We start from the raw sequence: 16,128 nt of genomic DNA on the forward strand, positions 1-16,128 counted from the left end.
TTTCTTTCTTTCTTTCTTTCTTTTTCTTTCTCCTCAGTTATAATCCTTCATCAACAACTGCCTGTTGGATATTTCAAACTGCATTTCTGATAGTCATTTCTTTTTTATGACTTTTAAATTTTTAATTTAGAATGTTTTTTCCATGGTTACATGATTCATGATCCTTTCATCCTCCCAAAGCCAACAAGCAGTTCCACTATGTTATACATGTATCATTGTTCAAAACCTATTTCCATGTCATTCATATTTGCAGTAGAGTGATTCTTTAACATCAAAACCCTAATCACATTCCAATCACACTATGTAGTTGATCATATATTTTTCTAATACATTTTTGGCTCCACAGTTCTTTCTCTGGATGTGGATAGTGTTCTTTCTCCTAAGTTTCTCTGGATTGTCCTGGGTCATTGCATTGCTACTGGTAGAAAAGTCAATCACATTCAATTGTGCCATAATGTATCAGTATCTGTGTACAATGTTTTCCTAGTTCTTCTCCTTTCATTCTGCATCAATTCCTGAACATTTTTCCAGTTCACATGGAATTCCATCAGTTCATTATTCCTTGAGCATAGTAGTAATCCATCACCAACAGATACCACAATTTGTTCAGCCATCCTCCAATTGATGGACATCCCCCTCATTTTCCAGATTTTTGCCACCACAAAGAGAACAGCTATGAATATTTTTTTTCCTCATTAGCTCTTTGGGGTACAAACCCAGCAGTGGTGTGGCTGGGTCAAAGGGCAGCTATTCATTTAAAACCTTTTGCACATAGTTCCAAATTGCCCTCCAGAATGGTTGGACCAATTGACAACTGTGGAGTTAGTGTTCCAATTTTGCCACATGCCTTCCAACATTTATAATTTTCCTTTGCTGTCATATTGGCCAATCTGCTAGGTGTGAGGTGGTACCTCACAGTTGTTTTAATTTGCATTTCTCTAATCAGGAGGGATTTAGAACACTTTTTTATATACTTATTGATAGTTTTTATTTCATTCTGTGAAAACTGCCTATTCATGTCTCTTGACCATTTGTTGATTGAGAAATGACTTGATTTATTGTAGATTTGACTTAGTTCCTTATATATTTGGGAAATTAAACCTCTGTCAGAGAGTTTTGTCATAAAAATGTTCACCTAATTTGTTGCTTTCCTTCTAATTTTGGTTGCATAGGTTTTGTTTATACAAAACCTTTTAAATTTGATATAATCAAAGTCATTATTTTACATTTTGCAATGTTCTCTATCTCTTGTTTGGTCTTAAATTCCTTCCTTTCCCACACATATGACAGGCATGCTAATCTATGTTCACCTAATTTATTTTTGACTTCACTCTATATTTAAGTCATTTACACATTTTGAATTTATCTTGGTACAGAGTGTAAAATGTTTATCTAAACCTAATTTTCCTCGTACTGTTTTCCAATTTTCCCAGCAGTTTTTGCCAAAAAGTGAGTTATTGTCCCAAAAGCTGGGGTCTTTCAATTTATCAAACACTAGCTTACTGAGGTGATTCACCCCTAGTCTCTTCCATTGATCCACCCTTCTATCTTTTAGCCAGTACTATATCATTTTGATGACAACTGCTTTATAGTACAGTTTAAGACCTCAGTACTACTAGGACCCCATCCTTTATATTATTTTTAATTATTTCCCATGACATTCTTGATCTTTTGTTCTTCCAGATGAACTTTGTTATAATTTTTTCTAATTCTCTAAAGAAGTTTTTTTTGATAGCTTCATAGTTATGGCACCGAATAAGTAGATTAATCTGAGTACTCTTGTCATTTTTATTATATTAGCTCATTCTACCCAGGAGCAGTTAACATTTTTCCAATTCTTTAAATCTAGTGTTAATTGTGTGAAAAGTATTTTGTTGTTGTGTTCATATAATTCCTGTGTTTCTTTTGCCAGACAGATTCCTAAATATTTTATATTGTCTATAGTGATTTTAAAGTGATTTTAAATGGAGTTTCTCTTTCTAACTCCTGTTGCTGAGTTTTGTTGGAAATATATAGAAATGGTGATGATGTATGTGGGTTAATTTTGTACCCTGCAACTTTACTAAAGTTGTTAATTATTTCCACTAGCCTTTTAGTTGATTTTCTGGGATTCTTTAAGAATACCATCATATCATCTGCGAAGAGTGATAGTGTTTTTATCCTAACTGACTACTTTAATCACTTCAATTTCCTTTTCTTCTTTAATTGCTACTGCTAGCAATTCTAGTACAATATTGAATTAAAGAGGTTATAATGGGTATCCTTGCTTCACTCCTGATCTTATTGGGAAGGCTTCTAACTTGTGCCCACTGCAAATTATATATGATTTTAAATATATGCTGTGTAAAGTTGAAAAAGACCTTGTACCCCTTTAAACTATATTACCCAAACTCCCTTTCACAATACCCATAATTCCTTAAGCCTTTTCCTATTGGTTGTGTGTTTCATGGGCTGCTTTTGATATGGTTGTTGTGGGCGTGGTGACTGGGCTTTTTGGAGAGGAGGCGGCGTGGTAAGGGTGAATTGGGACTCTTTCCCTGCACTTTTAATAAAATCCTTATAAATATGATACTTTGGAGGCATTGAATATTAATTTTAAAACTTACAACTGTTTATTATTTTGAGGAAAGTCCCTTCTATTCCTTTACTTTCTAGTGTTTTCAATAGGAACAGATATTGTATTTTGTCAAAAAAAATCCCACTTGATCTTACTGATTAACCCTTGTGATTACTTGCTGGAATCTTTTTGCTAGTATTCGATTTAAGATTTTTGCATCTATGTTCATTAAAGAGATTGGTCTGTAGTTTTCTTCCTCTGTTTTTGGTCTGCCTGACTTTGGAATCAGCGCCATATTTGTGTCATAAAAGGAATTTGGTAAAACTTCTTCTTTACTTATTTTGTCTAATGATTTGTATAGTATTGGGATTATCTGTTCTTTAAATGTTTGATTGAATTCACTTGTGAATCCATTTGGCCCTGGGGATTTTTACTTAGGAAATTCCTTGATGGCTTGTTCAATTTCTTTTTCTGAGATGGGATTGGTTAAGAATTCTATTTCCTCTTTTGTTCATCCGGGCAATTTATATTTTTGTTAATATTCACCCAATTTACCTTGATTGTCATATTTATTGTCATATAATTGAGCAAAGTAGTTCTTAATAATTGCCTTAATTTTCTCTTCATTAGAGGTGAGATTGCCCCTTTCATCTTTGATACTGTTAATTTTTTCTTTTTTTATTAGATTGATTAGTGCTTTATCTATTTTTTGTTTTTTTAAAGAACCAGCTCCTAGTCTTATGTATTAGTTCAATAGTTCTTTTACTTTCAATTTGATTAATTTCTCCTTTAATTTTTAGTATTTCCAATTTACTTTTTATCAACCCCCCCCAATTCCCCCACCTTTCTACTACCACCTGCTTCCCTTGTCTTATTCTCTTCTACTTCTCTGTAGGGTAATATAGAATTCTATGTCCCACTGATTATACTTGTTTTTCCCTCTCTGAGCCAGTTACAAAGAGATTAAAGTTTAAACATTGCCCGTCATGACCCTTATCCTCCCTTCTTTGTGTTGATTTTTCTCTGCTCTTTATGTTACATAATTTTCCTCATTCTATGTCTCCCTTCTCTTTTCTCTCAGTGCAAGCCTTTCTTTCAGTCCTTTGATTGATTTTTACATGTCATTCATATGCATACAGATCATATCATACATATATGTTGTTCCATATCATAACACATACATATACATAATATCATCATATACATCATATTATCCTTATCAGCTTACTTTTCCACCCTATTTCTGGATAAATTCCTTCTATTTTCTCTACTCCTGAGTAATTTTTGAGAATAATAGAAATCCTCTTTCCATGTAGACATATAAAACTTTTTAACTTAATAGGTTCCTTAAATTTTAGCTTTCTTATTTACATTTCTGTGTGCTTTTCTTGTCCTTATTTACATTTTCTTGTCTTATATCACATTTCTGTCCTTCAAATGTTTTGTTTAGGTCTGACTTATTCCTCAGGAATGCTTGGAAATCTATATTATTGAATGACCATTTTTTTCCCTGAAAGAATATGCTCAGTTTTACTAGATAGGAGACTCTGGGTTGTAAACTCAAATCTTCTGTCTTTCTGAATATCATATTCCATGCTTTACAACCCTTCAATGTAGAAGCCACTAGGTCCTGTGTGAACCTGATTGTAGCAACATGGTATTTGAATGGTTTCTTTCTGGCCAATTGAAATATTTTTTTCCTTGGCTTGGTTGCTCTTGAATTTGGCTATTACATTCCTGGAAGTTGTCAACTGAGGATTTCTTTCTGGAGGCAATCTGTGAATTCTTTCAATTTTAATTTAATTTCCTTGTTCAAGGATCTCTGGGCAGTTTTCTTTGATAATTTCTTGTAATATGATATCCAAGGCTTTTTCTTCATCATGGTTTTCAGGTAATCCAAGAATTCTCAGATTGTCTCTTTTAGACCTGTTTTCTAGGTCAATTATTTTTAATAAGATATTTGATGTTTTCCTCTGTTTTTTCATTCCTTTGATTCTGCTTTGTTGTTTTTTGATTTCTCATAAATCATTGGTTTGTAGATGGTGAATTCTGATTTTTAAGACCTGGTTTTTCTCTGTCCATTTTTCGGTTCTCTTTTTTCAATTGTCCCATTTCTTCTTATATCACTTTTATTTCTCTTCCCCACTTTTCCTCCTGTTATAATTGTTTTTTTGAAGTCTTTTTTGAGCTCTTTCAGAATCTGTGTCTAAGAATAGGATTTGTGCAAGGTTGATGGGACAGGAGGAGCCAGAGAAGGAGTGGCTGATAGTTGGTGACAGTTAGTGATAGTTAAGACCAGAGGGGATTCTGGGAATTCTCTGGAGAAAGAAGGAGGAGGAGAGGACTTCTGACAGAGGACTGAGAGAGGGAGGAGAATATCCCAGCTTGAATCGAATCCTGAGGGCTTCCTGAGGATCTTTCTTTGGACATTGATTCCCTGGTAAAAGGCATCCCATTGCTTCTCCCCCAGCAAGACTTCAAAAAAAATGAGTCACCTAAGTTTTGGGACTCCATTTTGGGAGCGATCTCTTAGGCTCCTTCTCCCATTACCCAACCTTGCTGAGAGACCCTTTCTGGTCTAACTTGCAATTATAAAGAACGATAGAAATAGAAACAGAAGGAGAAGAGGTGGGAGATGCTTAGGAGTGGGAATCCCAAAGGTTCCTACCTGAGTGACAGACCCCATAGAAATAGAGATGAGGGCACCCCAAAATCCCTCTGCCCTTCACCCCTTTTCCCAATCCCTATATTGATATCAATAAAAGACATTTATTAGTCAGCGTTCCAGAGTGCAGGAGAGACAAGTGGGAGGGGAATCACAGCTTGGTCTGGATGCCTTCATCTTGAAGCCAGACCACCCACTGTGAAGTTGGCTGACCTTGGAGGAGGCTTGCGTAAACCCAGCCCTCATTCAGAATTGGATTGTGGTTCATGCAAGGAATTAGGGTTCATCTTAAATCTTGCCCCCAACTCCTGTGGGGTGGCATGATCATCCAGGTCACCCAGTTTCAGGGTGATACCCCCTCAAAAACTCTCAGTGTCTATTTGGCGGGAGGGGAGAGCTGGAAGAGAGACTGACCACTTCATAGACTTTCTCTCTCTCCCCTTCCATCCCTAATATTAATTACTGGCTCTCTTAATTTTTATATCCATATTTTTCTTTTGGAATTTGGGTGTTTTTCATTTGTTTTTGCTGGATCCTTCTGTGTTGGCCCCTTGCTCTTTATCTCCATAAAAAGTGTTTAGAGCTAGGTGCTTTTTTGATTGTTTGCTCATTTTTTTTCCTATATAATTATAGGTAGACTGTTTTCTGGGGAGTTGGGGTGCCCTCTTAAACTTTAGACCTTCCTTGATGCTATTTTTGGCTTATTTTCTGGATTGTTACTAGTTTACCTGATGGTCTGAGGGATGAGAGCTCTGAGAGTCCCCTCTCCCTGTTGATTCAATTAACCCTTGACATGCTGCTAACTTAAAGACTTAGGCTTGGGTGTAAGCTTTTGATCTCAGTCTGAACTTGATCAGGTCAGGTGCTGATCAGATTCTAGCCTCAAGCTTTGGTCTCAAAGAGTATTTGATTCAATCAGGCACACCCTTGATTGCCCTGTCCTGGAGCTCCACCCTTAGTTTTGGCCAAAAAAATCCCTGGGAGGCTTCTCCTGAGAACTGTGTCCTCACCCTAAATCATGGACCATGTCCTTACCCCAAAACCAGACTGGGATTCCTGGCTTCACTCTGGGCCCAAGTGAATTAGCCCCTTTAATCCCAGACTGCCCTTGGCTGTGAAAGGGAATAAAGTCTATAGGGGGACCAGTAGTTGTGTTGTGGGCAACTGTAAGTCACTAAACCAGACCTTAAGGAAGGGTAATAACTTAGGAAGTATGTAAAACCTGATAACACTAAATTAAGGAATGACAGTTGAGAATTACTGGTCAATTCAAACTGTGGTAATAAGGCTTGAATATAGTCTTTCTGTGAGTTCTTTTGGGGTTTTTGAAGCAGGCACAGGAAGGTAAAACATTCTTTAATAAAGAAAAATTAAGCAATGGAGATGTGTGAGTAATGTCAAGCTACTCTTAATAACTCTGGGATAAACCAAAGGGCAGGAGGTCTGGGGATCACTACATTGCAACTACAAGGCAAGTCTGGCTGGACACAAGGGGAAAGGGTTTCTAACACAAATGTCATTTGTCTGTTGATCAGATGAGTCATATTGTCCCAGAACCACAGGTACACAAGTCAAAGGGGAAAATCAAGGAGAAATATGTATATTATATGTCCATCATATAAGACAGCCTTCTAATCACAACCTGCACTTTTGAAACATGCTAGATGATGGTCTTGATGTTCATGTAGATACTTCCCAAGGCACAGAGATATCCCCAAATCCCCAGGCTCTTAGGTCAGTGGCTCTATCTCCAGATCCTCCAAACCAACTGCCATAGGGAGAGTCCAATAAGAGAAGTCCCTTGCTGCATTCCAGTTTTGGAATGTCCAACCCTGTCAGTCTTTGCCTGCTTTTGCTTTCTACTCTTAAAATGCTATTTTCCTATTACAGACGGGAATCCAGACTTCTCTATACGTTTGCAATTTCATGAGGTAATAGTTGGCTTGGACCACTAATTGCCCAGCAGGATCTCAGGGTATGACTTAGCTTGAGTTTAAGTTTGTAATCTTTGAGAGCAGATGTGTGGAGCAGTGGCATGGTGTGGTTTGCTTTTGGCTTATTCTTCACTAGCTGCTATGCCTCCTGCTTGCTCTGTTCCCCTCTCACCTCTGTTCCCCAGTTGATCTCTGCCTACCTTTTAGGCTTTTTTCTTTTTTTAAAAAGTTGTTTCCCTCTTCTTCTGTTGGTTCTTTCACTCCTGTATTCATTTTGTGTTGATATTTTACTCTTAGTTGGAGAAGATTTTTATGGTGAAATGGTGAGCTGCTGCCCTAGTTACTCCTCTATCTTGGCTCTACCCCCTGGAAGTCTGTGATAGTCATTTCAAAGTCAACATATCCAAAGTTGAAATATTTTTCTCCTCAATTATTGCCATCTGCCGGATTTCTTAGAGGGCAACAAAACCTAACCACATAGGTTAAAAAGATGAATGTTATCCTATACATTTGCCTCCTTATCACTACTCATGTCCAAATCAGTTGCCAAGCATTTTCAATTCCTCCCAGAAATCTTTTAATCTGCATTCATAATTCCTAATTCAATTCCCCATTCTCTCTTTATTATACTATTGAAATATCCTCTTCATCCATCTACTGGCTTCTAATATCATACTTTTCAAATTCATCCTAATTAAGCTCTAAAACAAATATTTCTTCTTTTTAAACCCTCACCATCCATCTTAGAATCAATACTGTGGATTGTTTCCAAGGCAGAAGAGCAGTGAAGGCTAGACCATGGAGGTAAAGTCTCTTACCCAGTGTCAGCCAGGTAGGAAGTATCTGAGGTCAGATTTAAACCCAGGACCTCTAATCTCTATGCCTGACTCTCTACCCACTGAGCCACATAGTTACCCCCTAAAACTAATATTCCTAAACCTTAAGTTAGACTATGTCCTACTCCTGCTCAAGTAAGTTCAATATCTATTGCCTCTTGAATTTCATACTATTGGCTCTTTTTAGCACTTAAATTATTTGAAAATCTACTTCCATCTTTATTATACAAGTCTTGTTATAAATTAATCCTTTATATCAGTTATTTGCTGTAACAAAACTGTTCATTTTTTTAGACAGCCTACAAAATCTCTCATCTCCATGACATTTAATAGATAACTCATGCCTGGGATAAACTCCTTTCTCACCACTGCCTCTTTTATCCCAAATTCCTTTGAGACTGAATTCAAGAAGCATCTCCTAAGTCAAACCTACTTTGAAACCTAGTTCAATTTAGTGCCAAGTTAATATTCTGGCTACAATGTTTAACCAAGCTATATTTATTGATGTATCAGTTCTATGTTTTCCATCAAAATAAATATCATAATCTGAATATTCCATATTCTCCATTCATTTGCCTTTTCTAGTGTGCTCAGTTAGAATGAATCTTGGGATTATTGACCTCATTTTGGAGATTCTCCCTTGTGGGTAATTAATGTGATCAATATCAAGGAGACATTTTCTTTTCTATGGAATCTTTTTACTATTTGTACAAACATTTCTATAAATGTTTAGTATTTTTGGTAAGCATAGATATATTGTCTGCTTCACTGCCTCACTTGATACTAATAATCAGTGTAGGAAAAAAGATAACTACAGTCTATTTTTAAAGAAATTTGTATAATTTTAACATGTAAGGGAGGCATTTTTTTTGGAGGAGCAAGGTTAAGGTGTCATTTTGCTGTATGGCATTAAATTCTTATTTATACTCAACAGAAAATAAGCCCAGAGTAATCTTATAATGTTTACACATTTCAGTCAATAGTGAAATTATAAAGATATGGTATACTAAAGAATGATGCTTATAAAATCTGTTCCTTTCACATGCTTTTACTAAAGAAGATATTAGTGGGTTTGTAGATGACTCTCAGTAGTTTGTAGGTGAGAGGTAGAATAAATTAGCACCTTTGCACCAGGAAGATCTGAGTTCAAATCCTGATTTTGGCTATGTAACCCAAGGAAAGACACTTAACCATTCAATGTTCTAGCAAATTCTAAGATTATACATTACAGAGAAGTTGGCATTCTCCAGTTTTAGAGGGAGATTTGTTAATGTGTTAGTTAAAATCACCTGGGGTTCTATTTGGAAGGATTGAGCCTCAATCTATGTATCAATATAGTGTTTGACAAACTTCTGTAGACCTGTGGGGGTCCTTAAAACTACATTTCCCATGATTCCTCATGGCAGACAGGAAGTGTGATGATGTAAGAGAGGAGATAAGACTCCTGAAGTGACTTTGAACTCGCTCTTTAGCTACTGGGCAGGGGAACGTATGAAAGGTAAAAATGGCTGAGGCGGCAGTTTGAATACTTACAGGCATGTGGTCTAATGATTTTATCTCTATCAGCATGGCTTTTATTAAAACACTATTCTCCCTTCTAATCTCTGCCCTTATCATAATAACAACATTAACTAGGATATTTTGCCTCCAGACCTTTCCAAAATCCTAGTTGTTAATAACATTAACAATTACTATGCTGTCTTCCTTGGGGTTTTGTGTAGGTGTCATTCTCTGTGTGTATATACATATATACATATATATGTGTGTGTGCATATATGTGTATGTGCTGTCCATGTAGGTTATTCATATGTTTATATAAGTCTATCAAAATGGTGATAAGATAGAAGCTGACTAGATATTTCTGGAATTTCATCCATACTTCTCCAAGGAAGTTTTTTATTCCTGCCAAGAGGGAAGGAGGAAATTAAGGGCATGTGACTGGTCTACTCCTCTCTTTAAAGAGGTGATACTGGAGTAAAAAAATAGAATATCCATTTCCCTGTAGTCTATCAAAGATAGATAGATACAGAGATAGATAGATACAATTTTGGGTTGACACTATTATCTGATATGTTTTCATCTATATTAAAAACTGTATCTAAAGGTCTGTCTCCCTTTATACTAAATACTAGATAAATAAATGCCAGCACAATAATAACTAAAGAATAAAACTATTTACTCAAGCCAATATTAGTAAAGGAATGAGTGAAAATACAGAGATTAGAATATGCCACAAAATATACAAATTAAAAGATCTTTCCCACATCAATTTAAAATGGAGAGATAGACAAAGAGAGAGACTGGCAGAGATTCTTATTTTGAAAACTGAAACTAGGAACATCTTCAGAATGTTGACTCTATTGCATGTTGACTTCTTCCTAGAAAATTCCTGGAGGAATTCCTTTCCCCATTTACTTCTTTCTGAAAATAACTTGCAAGTGTATATGTCTTATCTTAAAGGTACAGTCCAGAAAACAACACTTCTGTCCCAAGTTTTCACCAGCTCTGTGCCTCACAAGCATGGGGTATGGAATAATTATTATCTTCACCAGTGAAGAGAGTCATATGTAAATGCTTATATTTGAGTCTTAGATTACACTGCATTGAAGTAATCAAAAACAAACAAACAAAATAAAAATAAAATAACAAAGGTCTTGCCATGTCACAATTTCCTTGCTTAAGCCTCACCTTCTCATTATTACTAAATTCATTGTCTTAGATACAATAGGGCAATGTGACTGTAAAACATTAACATAGACAAATGCTGATCAGTGCAATAAGATTTTTCATGATATTTAGCCAGTGACTAGAACTACATTCCAACTTGAATAAAAAGTAGTAGGACAGGATATCACTGAATGCTCATGAAGGCCTTAATGATGAACCAAGTAAAGCAAAGTTGTACAGTAGAATGAAAATTGCATTTGGCGTCAGAGGGCCTAGGTTCAAAAACCAAGCTTTGCCAACTGTGTGACCTCAGAGAAATACTTGACATCTTAGAGCTTCATTCTTCTCATTGCCAAAATAACTTAATCTAGGTCTTTGCTGAAATGTTTCTACTATATTATCAGATTGTATTGGTTAATATAGACCTTTTTTCAGAGTGATGCACTAATGATTATAATCATTTAAACATGTATACAAATAAATATTAAGTTCTATAAATATCTTGTTCTCATATCTATTTTCTCTTGAAGGATAGCATTTAACAGATAATTTTCTGAAATATATCTATGCTATATCTATAAGATTCTTGGAATATACAAGTATAATAATCTTGTCCAAAAAAAAAAAAGGAAAAAAGGTTAGTAGGTCAATAATAGATTAAGCTCTGCTGGTAATTGTGATAATGATTCCACTTTCTACAAATTCACAGGTGATTTTTATTAATAATATGGTATAGAAAGTTTTCAGTTTTCATTATTCAAATACAAGTTCACTGGCCCATGTTATGAATACTCCACTTTTGATAAGTAGGTCAAAATAATATATGACAATGCTACCTAATTAATTTATTTATTCAATATTAGGGCAATCTAACACCCAAATATTTGATTTATAAAGTTATAAACATTAATCATAAAATTTAGTTGGAGAAACAAAAGTTTAAGAATATCAAGGGAAATAATGAAAAAAATAGGAAACAGGACTAACATCTAAGAAATAAAAAGACATCAGTGGAACAGAACAAATATACTATGAACAGAAGTAAAAAGAAAATACTACCATGTATTCGACAAAAGTAAGGATTTAAGCTTTTGGGATAAGAATTTACTGTTTGCTAAAATTTTTTTGGAAAACTGGAAAGCATCCTGGTAGAAACTAGGTATAGACTGGCACCATTTACCAGAATAAAATCAAAATAGATATATTACTTATGCATAAAGGGAGCTATCATAAGCAAATCAGAAAAGAGAACATTTTATCCAAGATTAATGTATTCAAAAGGAATTTATGAGTAAATAAGAAATAGAGAGTATTTTGAGACCTGAAATGGATTATTTTGATTATATTAAATTAAAAAGGTTTTGAGAAAATAAAACTAATGTAGTCAAGATTAAAAGGAAAGCAGAAATTTGGAGGGGGAAGAGATTTATAGGCCATTTCTCAGATAGAAGTTTCACATTTAAAATGTATAAAGAACTTTGTCAAATTTATAAGAATTTGTTATTACCCAATTGAAAAATGGTCAAAAGATATGAACAGATTTTGGATGGAGAAATAAAAGCTCTTTATAGTCATGGGGAAAATGTCCTACATTATTCATAATTAAAGAAATGCAAATCAAAACAACATCTCATACCTGTCAGTTTGGCTAAATTGATAAAAGGGCAAAATGACCAATGTTTACAGTGATGTGGAAAAATGTAAACACTAATATTCTGTTTACAGAATGGTAAATTCACCCAACCAGTTTGGAGAACCATATAAAACTATGTCCAGAGAGTTCTAAAACTGTATATCCTTTAGATTCAAAAATACCACTATTGGTTTATTTCCCATAGTGATAAGGGGAAAAGGAAACAACCTATATATACTAAACTATTTCCGGTGGTAAAGAATTGAAAACTGAGGGTATGCCCATCAATTGGGGAATGACTGAACAAGCTATGGCACATGATTGTGAGGCAATATTATTGGACCATAAGAAATAATGAATAGATTAATTTTAAAAAAAACTTAGAAAGACAACTGAAACTATGAAAAGCAAAATGAGTAGAATCAAGATATCATTATATATAGTAACTGAAATAATGTTTGAAGAATAAATTGTGAATGTCCATGTTTAGAGGAAGAATTGATCAATAGAAAATACAAAACATAGTTTTATATATACATGCATACATACATACATATATACACACATATATAAACATAAACATATATTGTTGAATGATGCCTTCTCCACTGTGAGGAGGAGAGAGAAGGGGGGAGATACATGGGAATTTTAATATAACCAATGAACAAATTAAATCAATCAATTTTTTAAAAAGTGGGACTAAGTATCATATTTCAACTTATGCCAGAGAGGAATAATCACCAAAATCATTTTTCAATTGAGAGGGAGAAAGACAGGGAGAGAACTAAGAAGACAAAATATATATATATATATATATATATATATATATATACACAATATAGAGAGGAGGGGAAGGAGGGAGAGAGATTGGAAACACCATATAAGTAAAAAAATTAATAGAATAGTCTCATGTTTGATAAACCAAAAGATCTCAGTATTTGACAAAAACTGCTAGAAAAACTGAAAAGCAGCCTATCAGAAATTTCATATAAATTTAATTTTAATCCAGAGTTTATATTTAGAAAAATAATTTCTAAATTGGTATATAACTTAGATGTAATGGGTAAAATTATAAACAAATTAGAGTCCTAAGGAAAAATTATCTTTCTGAACTGTGAATGGAGAAAAGTTAATGATCAAACAAGGGAAAATGATGATCACAGAAGAGAATATAGGCAGTTTTCATTATAAAAGATTTACAATATTTTGCATAAACAAAATTAATGCAACTAAACTTAGAAGCTAAATAGGTAACTTTAGAAAAAATCTTTGAAGCAATTTTCTCTGAGAAGGTTTGCATGTCCATGATATATAAGGAACTAATTCAAATTTAAAAGAATGTTTTTGTTCTTAGTTCAACAGTTTCTTATTGTTTAATCAGTATGAAGGTAGTCATATACAAAAATGTTTCAAATTAAAATTAAATAAATTTAAGTAAAAGGAATTCTGAGATTCTATCTCATACCTATAAGATTGGCAGATTTGGTTATAAAGGGGAAAAAATTGATGTTCTGTGTGAAAATGGGCAAATCTATGCACTGATCTTGCTCTGAATTGGTATGGCCATATTATATTATATTCTGGAAAGAAATTTAGAGCTCTGCCTTAAAAGTTACTGTTTCTATATATCTATATCTATAAACCCTTGGACTCAGTGATATACCTAGTAGGACTATGCCCTAAAGAGATTTCTTTAATATAAGGAAATTTTCTATATATTTCCATATAATTCCAATAATTATAACTGCAATTTTTGTTCTGGCAGTAAAGAATAGCAAGCTAAGAGAATACTCATCATTTAGAAAACAGATGATCAAATTATAGTCTATGAATATAATGTAATAGTAACATGCTATAATAAATTATTATAGACAGTTGTTGCTTTAAATAAATTCCCATCACACAAATTCTATCCTTGGCATTTGGCTGTATAAAGTAGGCAGTATTGGTGTAGCCTCTCTCCTAGGGATCCTCCTCCAGGAACTGAAGTGTTGCAGTTGTGTTAAGTGAGAACTGGCTAGTATAAAGGGGTGGCTTCAGAGAAGTTAGGCAGGATTTATACATAGCCAGTTTTCTCTGTCCTTCGTCCCATCCATATCCCAGGGTGTTATAGACCCTTCCACAGAGAATCAAATGAGCATAATAGAAATTTACATAAAGCAAGAACAGTCTGCAAATTGGTGAATATTGAAATGAACAGAATGAAAATAAAAACATATAACACTGTAAAGACAACTAATTTCAATAGCAATTCAATTCATCATTCACAGTGACATCAATGGCAATAATAGCTATCTTTTGTGTACCACTTTTAAGTTTGGAATCCATTGTATATACTCAGTTAACAATAATGATACTATTTTACTCTTCACTTGACATTCTCATTGTCAGAGAAATTAAAAGCAAACATAAGATATAAATAGGTTTATGTTCCCTATCCCTTTTTAGATAAAAATCTATAAAACTCATTTTACACAGGAAAGAAATATATATTAATTTTCCTTAATTCTGGCAATACAGTATAGACATTGAAAGGTCAAGACCTAATTCCAATCCCTATTCCCTGTGTTTTCTTACTCTCAGGGTTTGAACCCTTATGATCAAATCTATTTTACTAAAACAAGCATCTTTTGTGGTAGGGAAAAACAATAAGTACTTATTACTTTATAAGCATTTTCTCCAGTCAATCAATGAATAAGCAGTTGTTGATCACTTATTATTTGTCTGTATTTGTGATCTGCACTGAGAATGAAAATTTTTAAAAAAGGGAAAGAAAGATGGTCCTGTTCTTGAGTTTACCACCTACTTTGGAGATACTACTTGTAAATATATAAATATAATCAAAATAGATACAAGGACTTTTGATGGGAGTAAGGAAATACTATCTTCTTGAAGGAAAAGGAAAGCTATCAGTTAGAAGGTGTCATTTGAACTGAGCCTTGAAGATAGCAAGACCAGAGAGGGAGAGGTAAGAAAGTTATAGGTGTGGACAGCTAGGGAAAAGCAACAGAAATGACAGGTGGAATACCAGCATAAAGATGATAAATAAATCTATGTGAGTAGATGAACTCATTGAGAAAGCAAGTACAAAGACAGAAGATGCAAAGGCCCAAGTCAGAGAAACTAGAGGTAAAATCACATTTAGAATCTTGTATGAATGATATGCCAGCAAATAAAAAAGTGGTCAGAGTAGGAGGAAAATGATGAGAGTAATATCTTGAAAGTCCAGTGACAAGAGAGGATCTTAGAGGCAATGACTGTCAACAATGTTGGGGAGAAAACAAGAAGAATATAGACTGAGAAAAGTTCATCAGATTGGAAAATAAAGATTTTATTTTTAACTTGAGAGTCATTTGAGTTGAATGATAGGAGTTTGAACTGTATTGCAAAGGCTTTAGAAATTAGTGAGTAGTGAAAGGAGATATGAACATGGAGTGTGGCTAGGGTGTGCCAGCATAACCTTGAACAAATATCATGTTTTTCCTTTCCCCTTTCCATCAGGAGAATGCAAAGGCTTGATGATGGCCGTTACAGCATATCAGACTCATATTCAATGCTTGCCAATGGTGTAGAGAAAATAAAGATGGTCATTTTTTTTGTAAGACTGAAAAACAGAGGGGAAGTATAGGACAAAAACTTTCTCAGACTATTTATTTGGTGATGTCACCAAACAAATGGAAATCACTTGTTTTCTTTATCCCATTGCATAATGTCATCAATACAAGTATGTGATCATAATTTTAGAATTAGTACTATGTGTTTTTTGAGACTTCACATGCATATTTGATGTCATGTCACTTGCCTTTTCAGGGGTTATGGGAGAGGCATCAGGGAAA

The sequence above is a fragment of the Gracilinanus agilis genome, chromosome 2 (assembly GCF_016433145.1).
Source record: "Gracilinanus agilis isolate LMUSP501 chromosome 2, AgileGrace, whole genome shotgun sequence".
In the NCBI taxonomy this organism is placed as follows: Eukaryota; Metazoa; Chordata; class Mammalia; order Didelphimorphia; family Didelphidae; genus Gracilinanus; species Gracilinanus agilis.